Here is a 25462-nt window from a genome sequence, read left to right as displayed (position 1 = left end):
ATAAATAGAATGATATGCATGTATGTGCAAACATGAAGACAAAACTCATACCTATAAGCAATCACCACTTTATAAAGTAATTAGTTTCCAAGGGCATTGTTTACTTCAGTAATTGAAATGTAGAATTACTTTTCCTGTATAACAATAATATAGTTTCCAAGGTCAGATAACAAAAATTTATATAATCTATATAACTCAGCAATGAATTAAAGCAATTGAGACCACCACTAGATGGAATGGGTTATGGATTATTTTAAAAATAAAATAAACTTTAGATGTTTTATGTCCAAAGAGGTTCATCAAGATGTTGTTTATAAAAGATACAAGCAAGAATACTAAAGTGAATTAAACACATCTGTATGTAGCCCTCAAATTGTTCATACAAAGGTCCTAATAGACTGGGGAAATGTTTGTTATAATAACTTTAAAGGAAATAATGGCAGAACACAAAAGCACATAGTGGTGGTGGTGGTGGTATTGGTGATGGTGTTATTAGTAGTACCAGTGGTAACAGCAGTTAAGTATTCATTGAATTCTTATTCAAAGCCAGGCATGGATCATTTCATTTAATCTTCATGATTATATAGAGAAGTAGATGATAGTTTTCTAATCTTACGGATGAGAAGAATAAAGCACAGAGAGTTTAAATGACTTGTTGAAAAGTCACACAGCTAGGGAGTGAAAAGCAAAAAGAAATGTGAATCCAATCTATTTCATCAAAATGCAAAATATACTATGTACAGAAAATATGCGTATATAAATGTATATAGCAGTAATTAAAAAGCTAAATAGCGGTCCTTGTTTAATGGCACTGCCTATGATTTTGCATTTTTTCTTTTTCTATGTTTTACATACTTTTATATTCAGTATAAATATATTATATTTGTATTTGGAAAAGGAGGTTTAAGAATAATGGTTGTCAAGCAGCTATATGAAAAGAAAGAAACAATTATCAAGGGGATAATTTGTACTACAGGTAGTATAACTAGTTTATAAAATTATGAAATATGCTATGTTCATACCAGTTGGAAAAGAATTCTGAATTTAATGAGGTTGAAGCAGCTTAGCAATCATTAACATGCATACTTTTGTAAGTGTGTATAACAAATTTATAAACGGAAGCTTTTAAGTAGCATAACAGGAATATATTTAAATATTTATCAAATGTGACAGTCTCACAAAGGTTTCATGAGTTAAAATGTCTTTCACACACACTCTATTTACAGTGACCATATTGTGTGTATAATTATGTTGTCACTTATGTGAGTTAATCTCATGAAAAAAAAAAACAAAATATGAGCTTGAGAATTTAGTTTATAACTTTTATATAAGATTTCAATAGAGTGGCCAGTTGGGACTCAACATTGGTACAAGACGTGATAGATATTTATATTTGTAAAGTGTTATTTTCCTACGATACCAAACAAACACAAAAGGTTGCTGCTCTGGAGTTGAAGACTGCAATGCTGGGAGACCTATGTACCAGGCTATGATTTTAAAAACTGTATTCCTTTTTGACAAAATTCTCATATAAATGTTGATCCAGAGGATATACAGTATTTTTGACTTGCCGTCTTGTTTAAAGTGAGGAGAGGTTGGAAGAATCCAGACATACCCTCACAAACGTGACTTATGTCCTACTAGAAGGCTAGAGAAAAAAAGGAGTATGTTCTGAATATTACATTTATGAGTTGGCTTGGATGTCATCCAAAATCATTGAAAAGAGCTAACAGACCTACATGCCAAATCCCAGAACCATGTTCAAGTTGTTTAGCAAAGACTTCAGACTGCGAATCAATGTTACAAACAGCTACAACTGCCAGCAGCTTTGAGAATAACTTGAAAACATGACATTTTGGATTTTAGAAATATTTTTATGGCAATAGAGATGGGTAAAACACATATTTATGTAGTACACCACTTTATCTTATGTCAGTAATTGCTGGCTTGGGCTTCTGAGGTGTCTCTATCAATCCTTTGAAAATAAAGTTAGAAGTGAAGCATGCTATGGGTGAGCAAAACTTTTGTCTCATTTTTAAAATTTTTTGAAAAAGAACTGGTAGTTCTTTTTGCAACTTTTATTTTAGATTCGGGGGTACATGTGTAAGTTTGTTAAATGATAATATTGCTTGAGGCTGAGGTTTGGAGAACAAATGATCCCATCACCCAGGCAGTGAGCATAGTACCCAATAGGTAGTTTTTCAGCTCTTTTCTCCCTTCTTTCCTCTCCCTCTAATAGTTCACAGTGCCTATTATTCCAATCTTTATATCTATGAAAACCCAGTGGTTAGCTCCCACTTATAAGTGAGAACATACAGTATTTGGTTTTCTGTACTTGTGTTAATTTGCTTAGGATAATAACCTCTAGTTCCATCCATGTTACTGCAAAGGGCATGATTTCATTCTTGTTAAGGCTGTATAATATTCCCCAGTGTATATGTACAACGTTTTCTTTATCCAATCCCCCATTTATGGCCACTGAAATTGAGTCCTTGTCTTTGCTATTGTGATGAAAATATATGAGTGTATGTGTCTTTTTGGTAGAACAATTTATTTTCCCTCTGGTATACACCCGGTAATGGGATTGCTGGGTTGAATGGTCGTTCTGCTTTAAAGTTCTTTGAGAAATCACCAAAATGCTTTTCACAATGGCTGAACTAATGCACATTCCTAACAGTGTATAAGCATTTCCTTTTTTCTGCAGGCTGGCTAGCAACCGTTATTTTTTGACTTTTTAATAATAGCCATTCTGACTGGTGTGAGATGTTATCTCATTGTTGTTTTGATTTATCATTCTCTGATGATTAATGATGCTGAGCATTTTTAAATTTTCATTAACCACTTGTATGTCTTCTTCTGAGAAGTGTCTCTTCATGTGTTTGCCCACTTTTGATAGGGTTATTTGTTCTTTGCCTGTGAAGTTATTTAAGTTTCTTATAGAGTCTGGATATTAGACCTTTGTCAAATGCATAGTTTGCAAATATTGTCTCCCATTCTGTAGGTTGTCTGTTTACTCTGTTGATCGTTTATTTTGCTTTGCAGAAGCTCTTTAGCTTAGTTAAACAATTCTTAGTTAGCTAAAGAGCATCTGAACAGCAAATTTATCCATTTTTGTTTTTGTTGTGATTGCTTTTGAGGATTTAGCCATAAACACTTTACCAAGGTTGATGCTGAGATGTATTTCCTAGGGTTTCTTCTAGGATTTGTTATAGTTTGAGGTCTTACATTTACATCTTTAATTTATCTTCAGTTAATTTTTATGGTGAAAGGTAGGGGCCCAGTTTCATTCTTCTGCATATTGTTAGTCAGCTATCCTTGCACCATTTATTGAGTAGGGAGTCCTTCCCTATTGCTAATTTTGGTCAAGTTTTTCAAAGATGATTGTAGGTGTGTAGCTTTATTTCTGGGTACTCTATTCTGTTCTACTAGGCTATGCATCTGTTTTTATAGCAGTACCATGCTGTTTTTGTTACTATAGACTAACAATATCATTTGAAGTCAGATAATGTGATGCCTCTGGCTGTGTTCTTTTTGCTTAGGATTGCTTTGGCTATTTGGGCTATTTTTTTGGTTCCATATGAATTTAAAATTGTTTTCCTAATTCTGTAAAAAAATGATGTTGGTAGTTTGATAGGAGTAGCACTTACTCTATAGATTGCTTTGGGCAATATGGCTATTTTAATGATATTGATTCTTCCAGTCTTTGAGCATGGAGTGTTTTTCCATTTGTTTGTGCCATTTCTAATTTCTTTCACCAATGTTTTGTAGTTCTTCTTGTACAGATATTTTACCACCTTGGTTAAATGCATTCCTATGTATATTATTTGTTTTGTGGCTATTGTAAATGGGATTGTCTTCTTGATTTGGCTATCAGCTTGAACACCTGTTGGTGTATAGAAATGCTACTGATTCTCATACATTGAAAAAACTAAATTTTTTCTTGTGAATTGCTTCTAACTCGTTTTCAGTGACTTCTAACTAAATATTTACTTTTGAGATAATTGTAAACTCACTTGCAGTGACATGAAATAACACAGGAAAGTCTCGTGTTTAATCAGTTTCTCCCAATGGCAACACCTTCATTACTATATCACAACTAGGATATTGACATTGAAATAGTCAAGATCCAGAAAAATTCCACTGTCACCAGGATCCTGTGAGTGTCCTTATTATAGCTACACCAACTTTTCTGCCACTCGCCTTACCCCAACACCCAGAACCCTCTAATCTGTTCTCCATTTCTATAATTTTATCATTTCCAATCACTTAAAAAAATTATCTATATTGAATTCCCCTTCCTACCTTTCAACACATTTTTGTGATTAATTTTTACTCAGAAAATTTTTTACTCTAGCTTTAATGTACTTTCACCTCTTTCCTAAGTTAATAAACATCCAGGAAATGACCTAAACCCAGTTTAGGTAGAATTATCAGAAGTTTAAAAGTCATTTATCCAACTACTATTTATTGAGTATCATATGCAGGATTCTGTCTACGCATAAGGAAACTTGATGAATAAGATGGACAAGGTCCCAGTTCACATAGAACTTGTATTCTAATGGGGAGAAACACACAATGAATGCATTTTTAAAAAAGATAAAATACACAAGTTTTAAACCCATTCTTGTACATTTTTTTTCATTTATCTACATATACTCAAGAGGAAACCAATCTGCTAGATTGTACACTCCATGAAAGCAGACACTTTATTTCTCTTGTTTACTTTTTTATCCCCAGCACTCAGTACAAGACTGAGCACATAACAGATGGTTATTTATTCCAGCAATATTTATGGAGCCTATAATGTGGCCCCAGGCACAGTTATAGGCATTGAGATTATAGCAAGAACCAGACAAAACTCTGTATTCTCACACAGTTTATGTAAATACTAAAGCTAGCTGACAGAAAATAAGTTTTTAATAACCTGTCACTATTACCATTGCTATTATCATTGCTTTCACTATTATTAAAATTACTGCAACTGATTCATAAATGTAAATACTGTAGTAACTTTCAGAACATAATAACAAATGTGCAAGAAAATCCAGTGTAAAATTTCACAAAGGTTAATGTTAATATTATATACCCTTTTTACCTAAACCACAAATGATGTTTCAACTTTCCTCTGGGTGAGCAGTATTCTAGATATCCTTTCCACAACTGACACATCTAGCTAACTTTTACCTGGATATTTATTCTGAACATACCATAGAAGTTCAGGTAGTCATTCAAAAGCAGGGAAGTGGTATTACCAATAATATCAAATAACTAGTTTTGTGGGAAACAAAACAAAAACAACTTTGGCTTATGGTGCATCACTGTTTCCAGTAAAATTATACATTCTATTTGCTTTTGGTAGATAATATGTTTCTTTTTGCATATCAAAATATCTCCTTAGCTGACATGTGGACAAAACTGTTCAGGATTGGGCTAAGTACAAAGAACACTTGCCAAGAATATCTGATTGAACACAAAGAATAGCAAGTTGTCACTCATTATCAACATACATAAAGAGAACTCCATAGATGATTTGGGGCTGCTTGCTCCAGTTTTAATGAAATGAGAATGCTTTCATCTAATATACCTCCAGCTCCAGGAATGATGTGTAATATTATTTTGTACATATCACTACTCTTATTTGAGGCTTTTCTCTCTTGACCTTGCTTATCTTCTCCCCTCTGTTTGGGCACTGGTGGTTTGCAGAAAGCATTTGTTGATAATTTTCCTCTTATTTTTCTTTGGTGGGAAGAGTAAGGTTTGAGGATCAAATAAAATCTCAGAGGAAGTTTAAGATTTATTTTTTTCTTTTTTGACTGAAAGTCTCTTCAAAGCAGAACCCAGGCTGATGGGATGACATTTCTAACTTCAACTTTCTTGTGGTTTATTCAATACAGATGTAAATTTAACATTATCTGGCCTTTAAAGGAAGAACACAAGAGAGAAGATAAAACCAAACCAAAAATAGCTGTGAGAAACAAACATGTGGGAACGTCTGATACTAGTAGCATGCTTTTCCATCACCATTACCACTATTCTAATCTTGGCACACGCAGTCTAATACCTAAGATCATCTCAAAAACCCCTTACTGGAATTGCCACTGCCTCTCAAGAGCCTACTCCCTCCCCACTCTATCTTCACTTCAATTCATCTTATACAATTGGCCTAAAATTATTTTCCTCAAACACTTTCACCACTTCCATCATGTTACTATAAATTTAAATCAAAATCAAATCTAAATCATGTTACTATAAAAATCTAAAACAAAACAAAAAAATCGTTATCTTGGCTATTCAGAATTCTGAGTCTGGGTTAGAGTGCTGGAGTCTTATTTCTGAAGCTCCTAGGTCATTCTGAAGTGCAGGCAAGACTGAGGAATTGCTGGACTTCAACTCAAAGCCCAAAGTCATTAACTTTACATCCAAGCTCAATTTAATCTAACCTTAAAGCTATTACATTTACCTGAAAATATATATTTAAACTAAATAAACTTCATTAACTTTTGTATTTCCTAATTGATTCAAGTGTGAACTAACTAGATTTTTCTATCTCTTATTCAAAACAAGTGAATTTTTAATGCAGATCTAACTTACACACAGAGAGAATATGAAATGATAAACTTTCAGTTTTCCAGCCACATAGTTTTAAAAGGCAGATGCTTTTCTCATTTCTTCGAGTGCCAAAAGGCCTCTGGCTATAGTCTTATATATAACATAAAAGAATAGAAGCAATGCAATAAATGGTATTGTTGCAAATAAAACCTTCATTATTGGGCTACTTTAAGACAGAATATCTGCTAAAATATGCATCTACTTTGAGTATGTTTAATTGTTTATTCCAAATACAGGGAAAATAAGGCCTATTATGGAAGCTTAATTGCATTAAACACAAATATAGGTAACTCGTTTTGTTGCATGAGTAGTCTTAAGGAAGACTCAAGCTGTTGAGTGGAGTTATTCAAAATATTGATGACTTGAAGAGAGCAAGCTATCTTATTTTATTCAAAGTTGTGCTAATTAATAAACTTCCTGAGTAGTAAAGGCTGAAGATATCAGAAGGTTTTGATGCTTAATAAACCGATGATGTTTTTGTTTGTTCTCTTTGAAATCCCAGGCCTTTGCTGAGGACTCGATTATCAATGGCTTACATTTTAAAAATTTTATATCACTTTAACAGACATTATTTCCTAGTAGCTCATCCACACTCACATAAAATATAATGCATGTTTATACTAAATATTGAAGTCAAGCAACTGTATAATTGGGAATTTTTCTGAATATGTAATGTGTACCTCTGATCCTCAACAGTAAAATGGATACAGGATTAGTTATATGTTGCTATGTAAAAGTTACCCCAAACCATAGTACTGTAAAACAATCAACATTTATCATATCACATATTTTATGGGTTAGGAATTTGGGGGCAGCTTAGCTGGGTGATTTTGGCTCAAGATTCCTCATGAAAAGCTGACCAACTCTCCTGGTGTTCCTGGGACTGAGGGAGTACCAACAACGTGGACTTTTTAGTTTTAAAATTGGGATATTCCTTGCTAAACTGGAAAAAGTTGGTCATGCAAACTGGATGCCTGGAATGCAGGAGTTTCAGTGCTAAAACACAAGAAAGTCCTGAGCAAATTGAGGCAAGCTGTTCACTTTACTCTTGAGATTGAAGTCAAGATAAAGGTCGAGGATACGGTCATCTGTCGAGGATACGGTCATCTGCAGGCTTGACTAGGCCTGCAGGATACATTTTCATACACAATCACATAGTAATTGGGAAGAGTCCTCAGTACTGGGCTTCTCCTAAGGGAAGCTTGACTGTCCTCATGCCATGACAGTTAACTTACCCCAGAATGAATGGTCAAAGAGAGAAATAACAAAGGAGAAGTCACAATGCTTTTTTTAAAACCTAACCTGAGATGTGTCATTTCTGTCTTACTTTATTCATTATTAGTGAATAACTTTATTCACTATTAGTGAATCACTAAATCTAGATTATTCACAAGGGAAGAAGAATTGAATTCCACCTCTTATAGGAACAAATATCAAAGAATTTGTGTGAATATTTTAAAACTGCCACAGGAATGATGGTGCCTAATTATAGTTCGTTGTCAGTAGTAAATGAATTTATATATATATATATATATATATATATATATATATAAAGAATCTAGAACTGTATCAGGTACAAGTACAAAACAGTTTACTAGTGTTTGATAATTTTCTGCCTTCCCTCAAATAAACAAATAAGCTTTGTCTAACTTGTGAAAACCATCTTGGTTTTTTTAATAAATCAATTACTCAGAAATTTGGCTTTAAAAATTTATTGGAAGCTAGAGTTAATGAATAAGAGTTAAAATGCAAATTCAAATTATGTATAAAGCTAACTGAAAAAATGTTATTTATAAGAAGTGTTGATGGCCTTTTGTATTTCTTTTTTTGTTTTTTTGTTTTTAGTTTGTTTGTTTGTTTGTTTTTTCTTCAACTGTTTAAAGTTCCAGGGTACATATGGAGGATGTGCAGATTTGTTACGTAAGTCATGGTGTGCCTTGGTGGTTTGCTGCACAGATCAACCCATCACTCAGGCATTAAGCCCAGCATCCATTAGCTATTCTTCTTGATGCTCTTCTTTCCCTAGCCCCAGTGAACAGGCTCCAGTGTGTGCTGTTCCCTGACATTTGTCCATATATTCTTATTGTTGAGCTCCAACTTATAAATGAGAACATGTGGTGTTTTACTTTCTGTTCCTGCATTAGTTTGCTGAGGATAATGACTTCCAGCTCTATACATGTCTCTGCAAAGGGCATGATCTTGTTCCTTTTTATGCCTGCATAATATTCCATGGTGTATATGTATCACATTTTCTTTATCCATTCTATCTTTGATGGTCATTTGGATTGATTCCATGTCTTGGCTATTGTGAATACTGCTGGAACGAACATGCACATGCATACATCTTTATAACAGAATAAGTTATATCCTTTGGTTATATACCCAGGAATGGGAATGCTAGGTCAAATGGTATTTCTGCTTCTAGGTCTTTGAGGAATCACCACACTGACTTCCACAATGGTTGAACTGATTTACACTCCCACCAACAGTGTAAAAGTGATCCTTTTTCTCTGCAATCTCACCAGCATCTGCTGTTTCTTGACTTTTTAATAATTGCCATTCTGACTGGCATAACATTGTATCTCATTGTGGTTTTGATTTGATTTTCTCTGATGATCATTATGTTGAGTTTTTTTCATGTTTGTTGGCCTTATGAATGTATTCTTTAAGAAGTGACTGTTCGACTGGATTAAGAAAATGTGGCACATATACACCATGGAATACTATGCAGCCATAAAAAAGGATGAGTTTATGTCCTTTGTAGGGACATGGATGCGGCTGGAAACCATCATTCTTAGCAAACTATCACAAGAACAGAAAACCGAACACCACATGTTCTCACTCATAGGTGGGAACTGAACAATGAGATCACTTGGACTCGGGAAGGGGGACATCACACACCAGGGCCTATCATGGGGAGGGGGGAGGGGGGAGGGATTGCATTGGGAGTTATACCTGATGTAAATGACGAGTTGTTGGGTGCTGACGAGTTGATGGGTGCAGCACAGCAACATGGCACAAGTATACATATGTAACAAACCTGCAAGTTATGCACATGTACCCTAGAACTTAAAGTATAATAATAATAATAATAATAATAAAAAGAAGTGACTGTTCATGCTCTTGGTCCACTTTTTAATGGGGTTGTTTTTTCTTGTAAATTTCTTTAAGTTTCTTGTAGAGTCTGGATATTAGACCTTTGTCAGATGGATAGATTGAAAAAAAAAATTCTCCCATTCTGTAGGTGGTCTGTTCACTCTGATGATAGTTTATTTTGATCTGCACAAGCTCTTTCGTTCAATGAGATCTCATTTATCAATTTTGGCTTTTGCTGCTATTGCCTTTGGCATTTTCATCATAAAATCTTTGCCATTGCCTATGTCCTGAATGGTATTATCTAGATTTTCTTCTAGGATTTTTGTAGTTTTAGGTTTCATATTTAAGTATTTAATTCATATCGAGTTAATTTTTGTATAAGGGGTAAGGAACAGGTCAAGTTTTAATTTTCTGTACATGGCTAGCCAGTTCTCCTGGCACCATTTATTAAATAGGGAATGCTTACCCCATTGCTTGCTTTTGTAAGGTTTGTTGAAGATCAGATGGTTGTAGGTGTGTGGTCTCATTTCTGAGTTCTCTATTCTGTTTCATTGGTCAATGTGTATGTTTTTGTACCAATATCATGTTGTTTTGGTTATTATAGCCTTGTACTGTAGTTTGAAGTCAGGTAGTGTGATGCCTCCAGCATTGTTCTTTTTGCTTAGGATTGTCTTAGCTGTGCAGGCTCTTTTTAAATTCCACATGAATTTTAAAATAGTTTCTTCTAATTCTGTGAAGAATGTCAATGGTAGTTTAATAGTTAATTTAAATAGTATTAAATCTATGAATAACTTTAGGCATTATGGCCATTTTGACAATATTAATTCTTCCTACCCATGAGCATGGAATATTTTTCCATTTGTTTGTGTCTTCTGATTGATTTGAGCAGTAGTTTGTAGTTCTCCTTGAAGAGTTCCTTCACTTCCCTTGTTAACTGTATTCCGAGGTATGTTTTTCTCTCTGTGATAATTGTGAATGACAGTTGATTCATAATTTGGCTCTCTGTTTGCCTCTTGTTGGTATATAGAAAAGCTAGCAATTTTTGCACACTAATTTTGTATCCTGAGACTTTGCTGAATTTGTGTATCAGCTTAAGTTACTTTGGAGCTAAGATGATGGGGTTTTCTAGATACTGGATTTTGTCATCTGAAAACAAAGATAAGTTGACTTCCTCTCTTTCTATTCGGATACCCTTTCTCTCTTTCTCTTGCTTGATTGCCCTGGCCAGATCTTCCAATACTATGTTGAATAGGAGTGGAGAGAGAGGGCCTCCTTGTCTGTGTCAGTTTTCAGAAGGAATGCTTCCAAATTTTGCCCATTCAGTATACTATTGACTGTGGGTTTGTCATATATGACTCTTATTATTTTAAGGTATATTCCTTCAATACCTAGTTTATTGAGAGTTTTTAACATAAAGAGATGTTGAATTTTATTTAAGGTTTTTTCTGCATCTATTGGGATAATTATCTGTTTTTTGTCTTTAGTTCTGTTTATGCGATGAATTACATTTATTGATTTGTATATGTTGAAACAACCTTGCATCCTGTGGATGAAGCCACCTTGATCATGGCAGATAAGCTTTTTGATGTTCTGCTGGAATTGGTTTGTCAGTATTGTATTGAGGGTTTTTGCATTTATGTTCATCAAGGATGTTGGCTTAAGGTTTTCGTTTTTTGTTGTATTCCTGTCAACTTCTGATATCAGGATAGTGCTGGCCTCACAAAAATAATTTAGGGAGGAGTCCGTTCTTTTCAATTGTTTGGAATAGTTTCAGTAAAAATTGTACCAGCTCTTTTTGTATCTCAGGTAGAATTCAGCTGTGAATCCATCCGATCCTGGGTGTTTTTGTGTTATCAGTAGGCTATTACTGCCTCCATTTCAGAATTTGTTATTGATCTATTCAGGGGTTCAATTTCTTTCTTATTCAGTTTTGAGAGGGTATATGTTCCCAGGAGTTTACCCAACTCTTCTAGATTTTCTAGTTTATCTGCATAGAAGTGTTTATAGTATTCTCTGATGGTTGTTTGTATTTCTGTGGGGTCATTGCTGAAACCCCCTTCTCATTTTTGATTTTGTCTATTTGGTTATTCTCTATTTTCTTTCTTATTAGTCTAGATAGCAGTGTATTTTATCAATTTTTGCAAGAAATCAGCTCCTGGATTCATTGATTTTTGAAGGGCTTTTGTGACTCTATCTCCTCCACTTCTGCTCTGATCTTTGTTATTTCTTGCCTTCTGCTAGTTTTGGGGCTTGTTTGCTCTTGGTTCTCTAATTCTTTTAGTTGTGATGTTAGGTTGTTGATTTGAGATCTTTCTAGATTTTTGATGTGGGCATCTAGTGCTATAAATTTCCCTCTTAACACTGCTTTAGCTGCATCCCAGAGATACTGGTATGTTGTCCTATTGTTCTTATTAGTTTCAAAGAACTTCTTGATTACTGTCTTAATTTCATTATTTACCCAGGAGTAATTCAGGAGCAGGTTGTTCAATTTTGATGTAGTTGGGTGGTTTTGAGTGAGTTTCATAATCTTGAGTTCTAATTTGATTGTGTTGTGGCCTGAGAGACTGTTATAATTTCAGTTATTTTGCATTTGCTTAAGAGTGTTTTACTTCCGATTATGTGATCAATTGTAGAGTAAGTGCTACATGGAGATGAGAAGAATGTATATTCTGTTGTTTTGGCATGGAGAGTTATGTAGATATCTATCAGATCCACTTGATCCAGAGCTACGTTTAGTTCTTGAATAGCTTTGTTAATTTACTGTCTTGATGATCTGTCTAGCATAGTCAGTGGGGCGTTAGTCTCCAACTATTATTGTGTGTCAGTCTAAGTTTCTGTAAAGGTGTCTAAGAACTTGCTTTATGAATGTGGGTGCTCCTGTATTAGGTACATATATATTTAGGATAGTTAGTTATTCTTGTTGTATTGAACACTTTACTGTTGTGTAATGGTCTTCTTTGTCTTTTTTGATCTTTGCTGGTTTAAATCTGTTTTGTCAGAAACAGATTTGCAATCCCTGGTTTTGCCTGTTTTCCATTTGCTTGGTAAATTTTACTCCATTCCTTTATTTTGAGCCTATGTGTGTCTTTGTATGTAAGATGGATCTCTTGAAGACAGCATACTGATGGATCTTAACTCTTTATCCAGCTTGCCATTCTATGCCTTTGAATTGGGGCATTTATCCCATTTACATTTAAGGTTAATATTGTTGTGTGTGAATTTCATGCTGTCATGATGCTAGCTGGTTATTTAGCAGACTTGTTGATGTGGGTGCTTCATAGCGTCACTGCTCTGTGTACTTCAGTGTGGTTTTGTAGTGGCTGGTAACAGCTTTTCCTTTCCATATTCAGTGCTTCCTTCAGGAGCTCTTGCAAGGCAGGCCTGGTGGTGATAAATTCCCTCAGCATTTGCTTTTCTGAAAAGAATCTTATTTCTCCTTCACTAATAAAGTTTAGTTTGGCAGGATACAAAATTCCATGTTGGAATTTTTTTTCTTTTTTTTTTTCATTATACTTTAAGTTCTAGGGTACATGTGCACAACGTGCAGGTTTTGTTACATAGGTATACATGTGCCATGTTGGTTTGCTGCACCCATCAACTTGTCATTTACATTAGGTATTTCTCCTAATGCTATCCCTCCCCCAGTCCCCCATCCTATGATAGGCCGCAGGGTGTGATGTTCCCCATCCTGTGTCCAAGTATTCTCATTGTTCAATTCCCACCTATGAGTGAGAACATGCTGTGTTTGGTTTTATGCCCTTGTGATAGTTTGTTGAGAATGATGGTTTCCAGCTTCATCCATGTCCCTGCAAAGAACATGAACTCATCCTTTTTTATGACTGTATAGTATTCCATGGTGTATATATGTCACATTTACTTAATCCAGTCTATCATTGATGGACATTCAGGTTGGTTCCAACTCTTTGCTATTGTGAATAGTGCTGCAATAAACATACATGTGCATGTGTCTTTATAGTAGCATGATTTATAATCCTTTGGGTATATACCCAGTGATAAGATTGCTGGGTCAAATGGTATTTCTACATATAGATCCTTGAGGAATTGCCACACTGTCTTCCACAACGGTTAAACTAATTTACACTCCCACCAACAGTGTAAAAGCATTTCTATTTCTCTACATCTTCTCCAGCGTCTGTCATTTTCTGACATTTTAATGATCTCCATTGTAACTGGTGTGAGATGGTATCTCTTTGTGGTTTTGATTTGTATTTCTCTGATGACCAGTGATGATGAGCATTTTTTCATGTGTCTGTTGGCTGCATAAATGTCTTCTTTGGAGAAGTGTCTGTTCATCTACTTTGCCCACTTTTTGATGGGGTTGTTTTTTTTTTTCTTGTAAATTTGTTTAAATTTGTTGTAGATTCTGGATATTAGTCCTTTCTCAGATGGGTAGATTGCATATATTTTCTCCCATTCTGTAGGTTGCCTATTCACTCTGATGATAGTTTCTTTTGCCGTGCAGTAGTTCTTTAGTTTAATTAGATCTCATTTATCTATTTTGACTTTTGTTGCCATTGCTTTTGGTGTTTTAGTTATGAAGTCCTTGCCCATGCCTATGTCCTGAATGGTACTGCCTAGGTTTTCTACTAGGGTTTTTATGGTTCTAGGTCTAACATTTAAGTCTTTAATCCATCTTGAATTAATTTTTGTATAAGGTGTAAGGAAGGGATCCAGTTTCAGCTATTTAATAGGGAATCCTTTCCCCATTTCTTGTTTTTGTCAGGTTTGTCAAAGATCAGATGGTTGTAGATGTGTGGTGTTATTTCTGAGGACTCTGTTCTGTTCCATTGTTCTATATCTCTGTTTTGGTACCAGTACCATGCTGTTTTGGTTACTGCAGCCTTGTGGTATAGATTGAAGTCAGGCATCATGATGCCTCCTGCTTTGCTCCTTTTGCTTAGGATTGTCTTAGCAATGTGGGCTCTTTTTTGGTTCCGTATGAACTTTATAGTGGGTTTTTTTTCCCAATTCTGTGAGAAAGTAATTGGTAGCTTCATGGAGATAGCATTGAATCTATAAATTACCTTTGGCAGTATGGCCATTTTCATGATATTGATTCTTCGTATCCATGAGTATGGAATGTTCTTCCATTTGTTTGTGTCCTCCTTTATTTCGTTGAGCAGTGGTTTCTAGTTTTCCTTGAAGAGGTCCTTTACATCCCTTGTAAGTTGGATTCCTAGGTATTTTATTCTCTTTGTAGCAACTGTGTATGGGAGTTCACTCATGATTTGGCTGTCTGTTTGTATGTTATTGGTTTATAGGAATGCTTGTGATTTTTGTACATTGATTTTGTATCCTGAGACTTTGCTGAAGTTGCTTATCAGTTTCAGGAGATTTTGGGCTGAGATGATGGGGTTTTCTAAATATACAATTATGTCATCTTCAAACAGGGACAATTTGACTTTCTCTTTTCCTAATGAATACCCTTTATTTCTTTCTCCTGCCTGATTGTCCTGGCCAGAACTTCCAACACTATATTGGATAGGAGTGGTGAGAGAGGGCATCCTTGTCTTGTGCTGGTTTTCAAAGGGAATGCTTCCAGCGTTTGCCCATTGAGTATAATATTGGCTGTGGTTTTGTCATAAATAGCTGTTAGTATTTTCAGGTACATTTCATCAATACCTAGTTTATTAAGAGTGTTTAGCATGAATCCCTGTTGAATTTTGTTGAAGCCATTTTCTGCATCTATTGAGATAACCATGTGTTTTTTGGTCATTTTCTTCTGTTTATGTGATGGATTACATTTATTGATTTGCATATGTTGAACCTGCTTTGCATCTCAGGAATGAAGCCAACTTGATTGTGGTGAATAAACTTTTTGATGTGCTGCTGGATTCAGTTTGCCAGTATTTTATTGAGGATTTTTGCATTGATGTTCATCACGGATATTGGTCTAAAATTCTCGTGTGTGTGTGTGTGTGTGTGTGTGTGTGTGTGTGTGTGTCTGCCAGGCTTTGGTATCTGGATGATTTGGCCTCATAAAATTAATTAAGGAGGATTCCCTCTTTTTTGATCGCTGGGGATAGTTTCATAAGGAATACTACCAGCTCCTCTTTGTTCCTCAGGTAGAATTTGGCTGTGAATCCATCTGGTCCTGGACTTTTTTTGGTTGGTAGGCTATTAATTATTGCCTCAATGTCAGAGCCTGTTTTTGGTGTATTCAGAGATTTGACTTCTTCCTGGTTTAGTCTTGGGAGAGTGTATGTGTCCAGGATTTTATCCATTTGTTCTATATTTTCTAGTTTATTTGCGTAGAGGTGTTTATAATATTCTCTGATGGTAGTTTGTATTTCTGTGGGATTGGTGGTGATATTCCCTTCATCATTTTTTATTGCATCTATTTGACTCTCCTCTCTTTTCTTCTTTATTAGTCTTGCTAGCAATCTATCAATTTTGTTGATCTTTTCTTTATTTATTTAATGAAATAAAGCAAGACAAGTAGTTTAGAGAAAAAAGAGTAAAAAGAAACAAACAAAGCCTCCAAGAAATATGGGACTGTGTGAAAAGACCAAATCTATGTTTGATTGGTGTGACATAATCTGACAATTATGTGTCTTGGAGTTGCTCTTCTTGAGGAGTATCTTTGAGGCGTTCTCTGTATTTCCTGAATTTGAATGTTGGCCTGCCTTACTAGGTTGGGGAAGTTCTCCTGGATGATATCCTGCAGAGTGTTTTCCATCTTGGTTCCATTTTCCCCATCACTTTCAGGCACACCAATCAAACGTAGATTTGGTCTTTTCACATAGTCCCGTATTTCTGATTTCATTAATCTGATCTTCAATCGCTGATACCCTTTCTCTGGTTTCTCCCCATCTTTGTGGTTTTATCTACCTTTGGTCTTTGATGTTGGTGACCTACAGTTGAGGTTTTGATGTGGATGTCCTTTTTGTTGATGTTGATGCTATTCCTTTCTGTTTGTTAGTTTTCCTTCTAACTGTCAGGTCACTCAGCTGCAGGTCTGTTGTTTTCCAGAGGTCCACTCCAGACTCTGTTTGCCTGGGTATCACCAGCTGAGGCTGCAGAATAGCAAACATTACTCCCTAATACTTCCTCTGGAAGCTTTATCCCAGAGGAGCACCTGCCTGTATGAGGTGTCTGTCGGTCCATACTGGGAGGTGTCTACCAGTTAGGCTACATGGAAGTCAGGGACCCACTTCAGGAGGCAGTCTGTCCATTCTCAGAGCTCAAATGCCATGCTGGGAGAACCACTGCTCTCTTCAGAGCTGTCAGACAGGGAAGTTTAAGTCTGCAGAAGTTTCTGCTGCTTTTTGTTCAGCTATGCCCTGCCCACAGAATTGGAGTCTATAGAGGCAGTAGACCTTGATGAGCTGTGGTGGGTTTTGCCCAGTTCGAGCTTCCTGGCTGCTTTGTTTACCTACTCAAGCCTCAGCAATGGTGGACGACCATCCCCCCGCCAGGCTGCTGCCTCACATGTTGATCTCAGACTGTTGTGCTAGCAGTGAGCAAGGCTCTGTGAGCACAGGGCCTGTATGGGAGAGAATCTCCTGGTCTGCTGGTTGCTAAGATGGTGGAAAAAGTGCACTATTTGGGCGAGAGTGTCCCATTTTTCCAGGTGCAGCCTGTCACGGCTTCCTTTGGCTAGGAAAGGGAAATCTTCTGACCCCTGGCACTTCCCAGGTGAGGCAACACCCCGCCCTGGCTCGGTTCACCCTCTGTGCACTGTACCCAGTGTCCAGCCAGTTCCAATGAGATGAACCAGGTACCTCAGTTGGAAATGCAGAAATCATCCATCTTCTGCATTGATCATGCTTGGAGCTGCAAACTGGAGCTGTTCCTATTCAGCCATCTTGGAACGGAAGCCGGAAATTCTTTTCTTTAAGAATGTTGAATATTGGCCTTCAATTTCTTCTGGCTTGCTATGTTTCCATTGAAAAGGTTCACTTTTAGTCTGATGGGCTTCCCTTTGTAGGTAACCTGGTCTTTCTTTCTGGCTGAACTTATCATTTTTTCTTTTCACTTTGATATTGAAGAATCTGATGATTATGTGTCTTGGGGTTGATCCTCTCCTGGAGTGGCCTAATGGGGTTTTCTGGATTTCCTGAATATGAATGTTGGCCTGTCTTGCTAGGTTGGGGAAGTTCTCCTGGATGACATCCTAAAGTATGTTTTCCAACTTGGTACCTTTCTCCTAATCTCTTTCAGGTACCCCAATCAGTCATAGGTTCAGTCTTTTTACATAGTCCCATATTTCTTGGAGGTTTTGTTCACCACTTTTTGTTCTTTTTTCTCTATTGTTGTCTGCCTGTCTTATTTCAGAAAGATCGTCTTTAAGCTCTGAGATTAATTCCTCCCCTTAGTCTATTCTTCTGTTGATACTTGTGATTGCATTGTGAAGTTCTTGTGTTGTGGTTTTCAGCTTCATCAGGTCAGTTATGCTTCTCTCTAAATTGCCTATAATAGTTATCAGCCCTTTTTTTTAAAATCACAATTCTTACCTTCTTTGTATTGGATTACAACATGCTCCTTAAACTCAGTGAAGTTTATTATTACCCACTTTCTGAAGCCTATTCAATTCATCCATCTCAGCCTCTGTCCAGCTCTGTAGGTGCTTGAGGTGATGCAGTCATTTGGAGAAGTAGAGGCACTCTAGCTTTTTGAGTTTTCAGTATTTTTGCCTTGATTGTTTCTCATCTTTGTGGCCTTATCTAGCTTCAATTTTTGAGGTTACTGACCTTTGATTAGGGTTTTTGTGGGTATAGCTTTTTTTGTTGATGCTGTCATTGTCACTTTCTGTTTTGTTTGTTTCTCCTTTAGCAATCAAGTTACTTTTCCATAGACCTGTTGCTGTTTGCTGGGGGATCCATTCCAGATCCTAGTCCTCTCAGTCCCTCCCACACCTGGAGGTATCACTAGTGAAGGCTGTGAAATAGCAAAGATGACAGCCTGTTCTTTTCTCTGGGAGCTCTGTCTCAGGGGGAAACTGACCTAATGCCAACTAGGACATTCCTTTAGGAGGTGTCTGGAAAGCCCTGTTGGGTGGTTTTACGCAATCAGTAGGAACATTTTCAGGGACCTGGAAAGACTAAGTTGGCTGAATCGCAGGGTCAGCAGCTGCCCCTCTCCCTAGGGACTCCATCTCAGTGAGAGATTAGAGTTCTGCCTGTATAACCATGACTGTAGTTGATGAAATTCCTGCAGGGAGGTCCCACCCAGTGAGGAGGGATGGATCAGTGTCCCACTTAAAGAAGCAGACAGGCCATGATTAGGCACAACAGCTGTGCTGTGTTGTGGGAAATTCCTCCAAGTCCCTGATGTTGGCAGACTAAAGGGCCCGAGGAATGGCAGATATGGCAGCTGCTCCTCCCCCTGGGAACTTGGTCTGTCTCATGTCTCATACAGTCTCCAGTTTGCTCCACTGGCCAGCTGGAATTCCAAGTCAGTGTGACTTAACTTGTGAGGTGCCGTGGGAGTGTGGCCCACAGAACGATGCCACTTGGCTCTCTAGATGCAGCCCCCTTTAGGGGGAATGCACAGGATCTCCCACCTTGCTGGAATTCCTGGGCCACAGTATGCAAAACTCCTGGGTTTCCCAGTCAATGAAGCGAGTGGCTGCCCCATTGAGACACCCCACAGCTCTGTGCTTCAGACCCAAGAATGGTGACATAGGTTCACAAGGGAATCTCCTGATCGCAGATTGCAAAGATATGTAGGAAAAGCATGTTTTCCTGGGCAGGGTCTCAGAATCCCTCACTGATTCTCTTGGCTGGGGGTGGGAGCTACCCTGTCTCTGTGCCACTCCCAGGTGGGCCATAACCACAACCTAGTTTTCCTTGCTCTTGGTGTGTTGAGCCCTCTGTGTGTAGTCAGTCCCAATGTGAGAACCTGGATGCCTCAATTGAAGGTACAGAATTTACATCCGTTTTGTGAAAGCCTCGGACACAGCTGCATCTAATTGGCCATCTTGGCCCCTCCCACAGCCATTTATATTTCTAAACAGATGGTCATCTATCTAAATGGATACTAGATTATATAGTAATTTGGTCATTTCCAGGAACTCTCAAGAACTTGATTTAGAACTCAAGGATAGCAGAACCACTGTATTATTTCACTCTGTCTTCACTAATCTGGAGTTTTGCTCCATCAGTTATTTCTCTTCTTCGTAGTATCTTTAGGAAAGAAAATAAACCAAAAATCATTAATCTTTCCTTAATTACGTTATTTCTTTGAACTGCATGTGTTTCAGGTAATAACTATGAAACCTCAAAATACTTGCTAAATATCATAAATCCTTCTGAAGAAAGTTACCTGAATCAGCTCTTTGCCAAAAACTATAGCCAAAGAATGCAAAGTATGATCCCAGCAATTGCCAAACTACAAACTTAGATCCTAATACGAGACTCGCATGGCTTCTTCCTCCTTTAGAGTTTCAAAATCTTCCTGAGAAATAATCTAAAAATACTGTATGACAACTACATGCAGAATAATAAATGCCAGAGGTATTCTTGGGTAAAATTAAAAAAAAAAACCCACTAATTTATGCAGGATAAATTAGATGAGTGAAGCAATCCACTGTGATATTGTCTATATTTCTATGTCTACGTTTCTTCATAATTATGTAGTTCTGCTTTGTAATACACTAGCAAATTAGGAATTGAGGAGAGTTTGACTATTACGTTAAAACTGACAAAAGGAAATATTACACTTTAAATTACTGTGCTTTCCCAAATTGTACTTTAAGAACAAATGCCTGTTAATGTGTACACTGAGAACAAACAGTTTCATAGAAAGAAATAAAAGATGACAAACAAAATAAAGGAATCCTTTTTTCCTTTGAAAATTTACAGTACATATTAAAAGTTCTGACAAGTTCAATGTAAAGGAGACCTACTGAAGTTGTTCAATGTTTAAAATAAGCAAAGCTTTTGTACAAAACTTTTTATTAATATATCTGTTAAATAACCAGTTTCAAAATTGTTGGAAATAAAGTGGAAAACAGAGGCAAATTAAAATACGTTCATCTGCATGAAAATACTGTAGCAGACATTTAATGCTATTTTTATATAACTTTGTTTACTAATGATTTATGTTTTAGTGTCCTCTCTCATGCATTGACCACAATGACATAGTATTGACACTAGCTCAAACTGAAATTATTCCTGCTTCCCTAAACTTAGGAATATACTAAAACCCCAGTGCTTGTTTGAGGGCAGCAACAGTATATGGCCTTGTTTTGAAGAAGGCTAACTGAACATGAGTTATTCCATATAGGATAGCAATCAATCAACTCAGTTGCATTCTTCATTTGGGCAATTGTGTAAGAATTACAAAGAGAAAATACGTTATTTAAGCTCTGGCTTCCAGAAAAAGAAACACTAAGCAAATTTTCCAGTTTTCATAAGTTGTATTGTGCATCTCAGACTAGACAGTTGATAAAGTGACCGTTAACACATTATCATTCTTGCGTATTTTTGTAATACATCTCCAAAACTAAAGTTAATCTATTTTTCCTCTTCCTTGCAACTTCAATGAGCTTGACCAGTATATTCTTCCACTAGATCTTGTGAGTCTCTCTTGTATTTTTTTGCACCAGTCTCTCTTGTATTTTTTGCACCATTAACTGTCTTAAGAGATTAGTTAGACATAGTCAATTAATCTCCAAAAATGGCACCAAAAATATGCAATGTAGAAAGAATAGTCTCTTCAAAAAATGTTACTGGGAAAACTGAATATCCACATATAAAAGAAAGAAATTAGAACTTTATCTTAGACATTTCACAAAAATCAAGTGAAATAGTTTAAAAAATACTTAAATCTAAGACCTGAAACCTTAAAAATATTAAAAGCATACACAGGAAAAATGTCCCTGATATTGGACTTTGCAATTATTTTTTGGATATGATACCAAAAGCACAGGTAACAAAAGTAAAAATTTTAAAAAATGAGACTACATGAAATTTCAAAAAATATGCCCAGTGAAGGAAACAACGAACTGAAAAGGAAATCTATGGAATGAAATAAAATATTTGCACATCATCTATCTGATAAAGGCCTAATATTCAAAATTAAGGGGAAATACATACAAGTCAATACCAGAAAAAAAATATTTTAAAATGATCAAAGGGCCTGAATAGAAATTTTTTTTTCAAATAAGACATACAAATGGCCAAGAGGTATATAAAAAAGTATTCAATAGCACTAATTTTAATCATCAAGAAATTGCAAATTACAACCTCAATGATACCTCACACCTGTTAGCATGGTTATTACCATAAAGTCAAAAGATAGGGAGAAAGTTAAAAAAAAAAAAAAAAGAAAAAAAGGAAACCCTTGTACAGTGTCTGAGGGATTTTATATTGGTAAGCCATTATGGGAAAACAGTATGGAGGTTCCTCAAAAACCCAAAGGAATACAACTATGATATGATCCAGTAATCTTAATTCTGGGTATTTATTTATAGGAAGCAAAATTGGTATCTTGAACACACATCTGCCCCCCCCATGTTTATTGCAGCATTATTCATAGTACCCAAGGAATGGAAACCACCAAAGTGTCCATTGATGAATAATAGATAAAGATAATGAGACATACACCACACACACACACACACACACACACACACACACACACACACACACACAAAATTCAGCCTTAAAAAATAAGGAAATCTTGTCATTTGCACAAGCATGGATGAAGCTAGAGGACAGTATGCTAAGTGAAATAAGCTAGACACAGAGAAATACTACAGTCTCATTTACATGTGGAATCTAAAGTAGTCTTATAGGAACACCCCCCCCCCCCCTCCCCCCCCCCCCCCCCCCCCCCCCCCCCCCCCCCCCCCTGAGAGTAGAAAGATGCTTGCCAGGGGCTGGAATAGGATCTTAATGTAGCTTCTATTACTTTAACAATTAGCAGAATAAACTCCTTTAAAACATTCCAAAACATTCTTGTCTTTCAACATATTAATTTGAGCATTCCTTAAAAGGAATCCCCAGTCTACCATAGGTTCTTATATTACTACTATGGTGTGAATGTGTTCCCCAAAATTCATGTGTTGGAAATTTGGCCCCCAGTATATGGAGGCAGGGCTTAATTGAGGTGTTTAGGTCATGGGGCACCAACCTCAAAAATGAAATTATGACATTATTATGACTATAGGTTCATTATAATGAGAGTGGTGTTTTATGAAAGGATGAGTTTGTTCCCACCTCGGTCTCTCTTACCCTCTCTTTATCCTTTCTTCATGGCATGGCACAGCAAGCAACCCTTTATTAGGTGCCAGTCTCTCAATCTTGGACTTTCCAGCCTCCACAACTGTGCATCAATAAATTTCTGTTTATTATAAATTACCCAATCTCAGGTATTCTGATATAACAGCACAAAGTGTACTAATGCAATTGCCTTTTGTATATCTGAGTTAGTATAGTTTTCTACTTGACTATTTCAAAGAAGAGATGCTTAACCAGTTAGAGACTGCCTTGTTGGAAAAGAGGTACCAAAGATCTCAGCATAGCACATAACACACAGTAGACGACGAACATTCATTTAAATAGAAATATGATACACAAATGAGTTGGCAAGAATCTCCCACTCAAAAGGGAGGCTTTCAAGTGAAAACGTTACTGCTGAAAATAAATATTAGCATTGTCATATTTTATATTCACTTGTCTCCTTTTAATTGTCTGAAGAATGAGCAAAACAAGCTCTAATGTGGAGCACAGTACCTACTCTCTTCTCCAAATTATCTCTACATAGATATAAAGAATGAAAGATGTTAACATTCTCATACATTAGTCATAGCGTGATTGAGGAAGATGAATATGTCATCCCACCAAAAACAGAAAGATTGCTGAGGTTGTCAGCAAGAACTTGATTAGCTTGCATCTGAAACTTGCTCAATTTGGATGTTCATGAGCCATACTGTCAGATTAAAGACAGATGCCCTATTTGAGTACACAGGCAAAGATAATATACACACAAATGTACCATCAATCCAGATCGATGCATATTTTTTCATTACATAATCAAATTCAAAAGTACATGAACTGTCTTCTTCCTGCTGTGTGGGTTGCTTATTACTAGAAAACAGATGCAACCCTTCTCTTGGGTGCTGAACTAAAGAAGCAATGCCCTCCTGAATAACATATTGACAAGGTAAACTTATTTCTGGATGTGTCAAAAAAAAAAAAAAGCTAGAAGTTCTATTTGTTATGAAAGATTTGGGGATGAGAACATTTAAAAGTTAGATTATTTTGTATTCTTTTTCTGACTGATTGTACCTTTGCTACACCTAAGAGTAATCACAGTATTATAGATAATAAATAAATAAAATGGGCCAAGGGACATTACGGGTTACGCTCAGACACATGATTTCGATTTTTTAAGACTCATAAGATTCACTCTTATGTAATTGAAAAATATTTATTTTTATAATGTGTAAGAGTCAATCAGAGCAGAGAGTCTTTCGAACAAATGCAAGTATCTGAAAAAAATATGTCATACATTAGGAGAGAATCAGAAAACTTTTAAAAACAAATTTGGATCTTGGATGGGTAGGGTTGAGGGAGTTTACTATTTTAGACAAAAACTTTATTTTGGCTTTTGAAGTTTCTATTTAGTTTTAAAATTTAACATGTTTAAGATTACAATCAAGGAGCAAATATCATAATAAAACTAACAGGCATTCTTAATCAGATTTATTTTATGTATATGTGTAAAGATACTGCCTCGGGGCCGGGTGCATACCTGGAATTCCAGCACTTTGGGAGGTGGAGGTGGATGGATCACGAGATCAGGAGATCGAGACCATCCTGGCTAACACGGTGAAACCCCGTCTCTACTAAAAATGCAAAAAATTAGCTGGGTGTGGTGGCGGGCACCGGTAGTCCCAGCTACCGGGGAGGCTGAGGCAGGAGAATGGTGTGAACCCAGGAGGCGGAGCTTGCAGTGAGCCAAGATCCTGCCACTGTGCACTCCAGGCTGGGCGACAGAGCAAGACTCTGTCAAAAAAAAAAAAAAAAAAAAAATTACTGCCTCAGCCACATGGGCTAATTTTGGGTGACTTTTTAAAGTAAATCTGTGTATTACTTTCTTATCTAAAATTGTCTATTGAAGGGAAAATTGCTGCTATTCATTTTCTTGCACCTCAAGTTAAAAAGGGGCTATACAATCACTCATGAGATATGATTTTGATCTTTTCAAGAAGGAGCATATTCCTAAATTGCATGGGGTAATATGTACATTAGTTACAGAAAATTATTTTGGTGGTATGGATTTCTCTTTTCCAAGTAGGAATTTTGTGCAACAATGTAATGTATAAAATATATTCTCCAGTATGACATATTTTTAAAGACAGAGATAATACACAGATAGCATTAGGCTGCATGATTTTGGGGTGATGGTATGTTTACAGTGAATCCAAAGGCACCTGTGTCCTTTTTAGTTTCTTTATTTGGCACCCATCAGCAGATGGGATTGTCAAGCATCTCATGAGATATTAGAACACCCACGCTCAATAAACTTGTTAATAATATCCATTAATATAATCATAAAGAATATGTATTTTTGTTAAATGAGTTACTAAGTAAGTCCATTTTCAGCTCTATTATGAAAGATTTTGTTTTGGAAGTTCAACAAATATATTTTTCACAGTGACTTTGGGAAACCTGGTGGCTTTTAGAAATGTTTGCAAGGTATATTTGAACAGCTATTATCCTCTTGCTAGAATAAAATTTCCCTAGCCTATAGTGAAGATTGAGATAATTTATTTTATTTATTT

This window comes from Macaca thibetana, chromosome X, assembly GCF_024542745.1.
Source record: "Macaca thibetana thibetana isolate TM-01 chromosome X, ASM2454274v1, whole genome shotgun sequence".
Lineage (NCBI taxonomy): Eukaryota > Metazoa > Chordata > Mammalia > Primates > Cercopithecidae > Macaca > Macaca thibetana.
Note: the sequence above shows the minus strand (reverse complement) of the source record.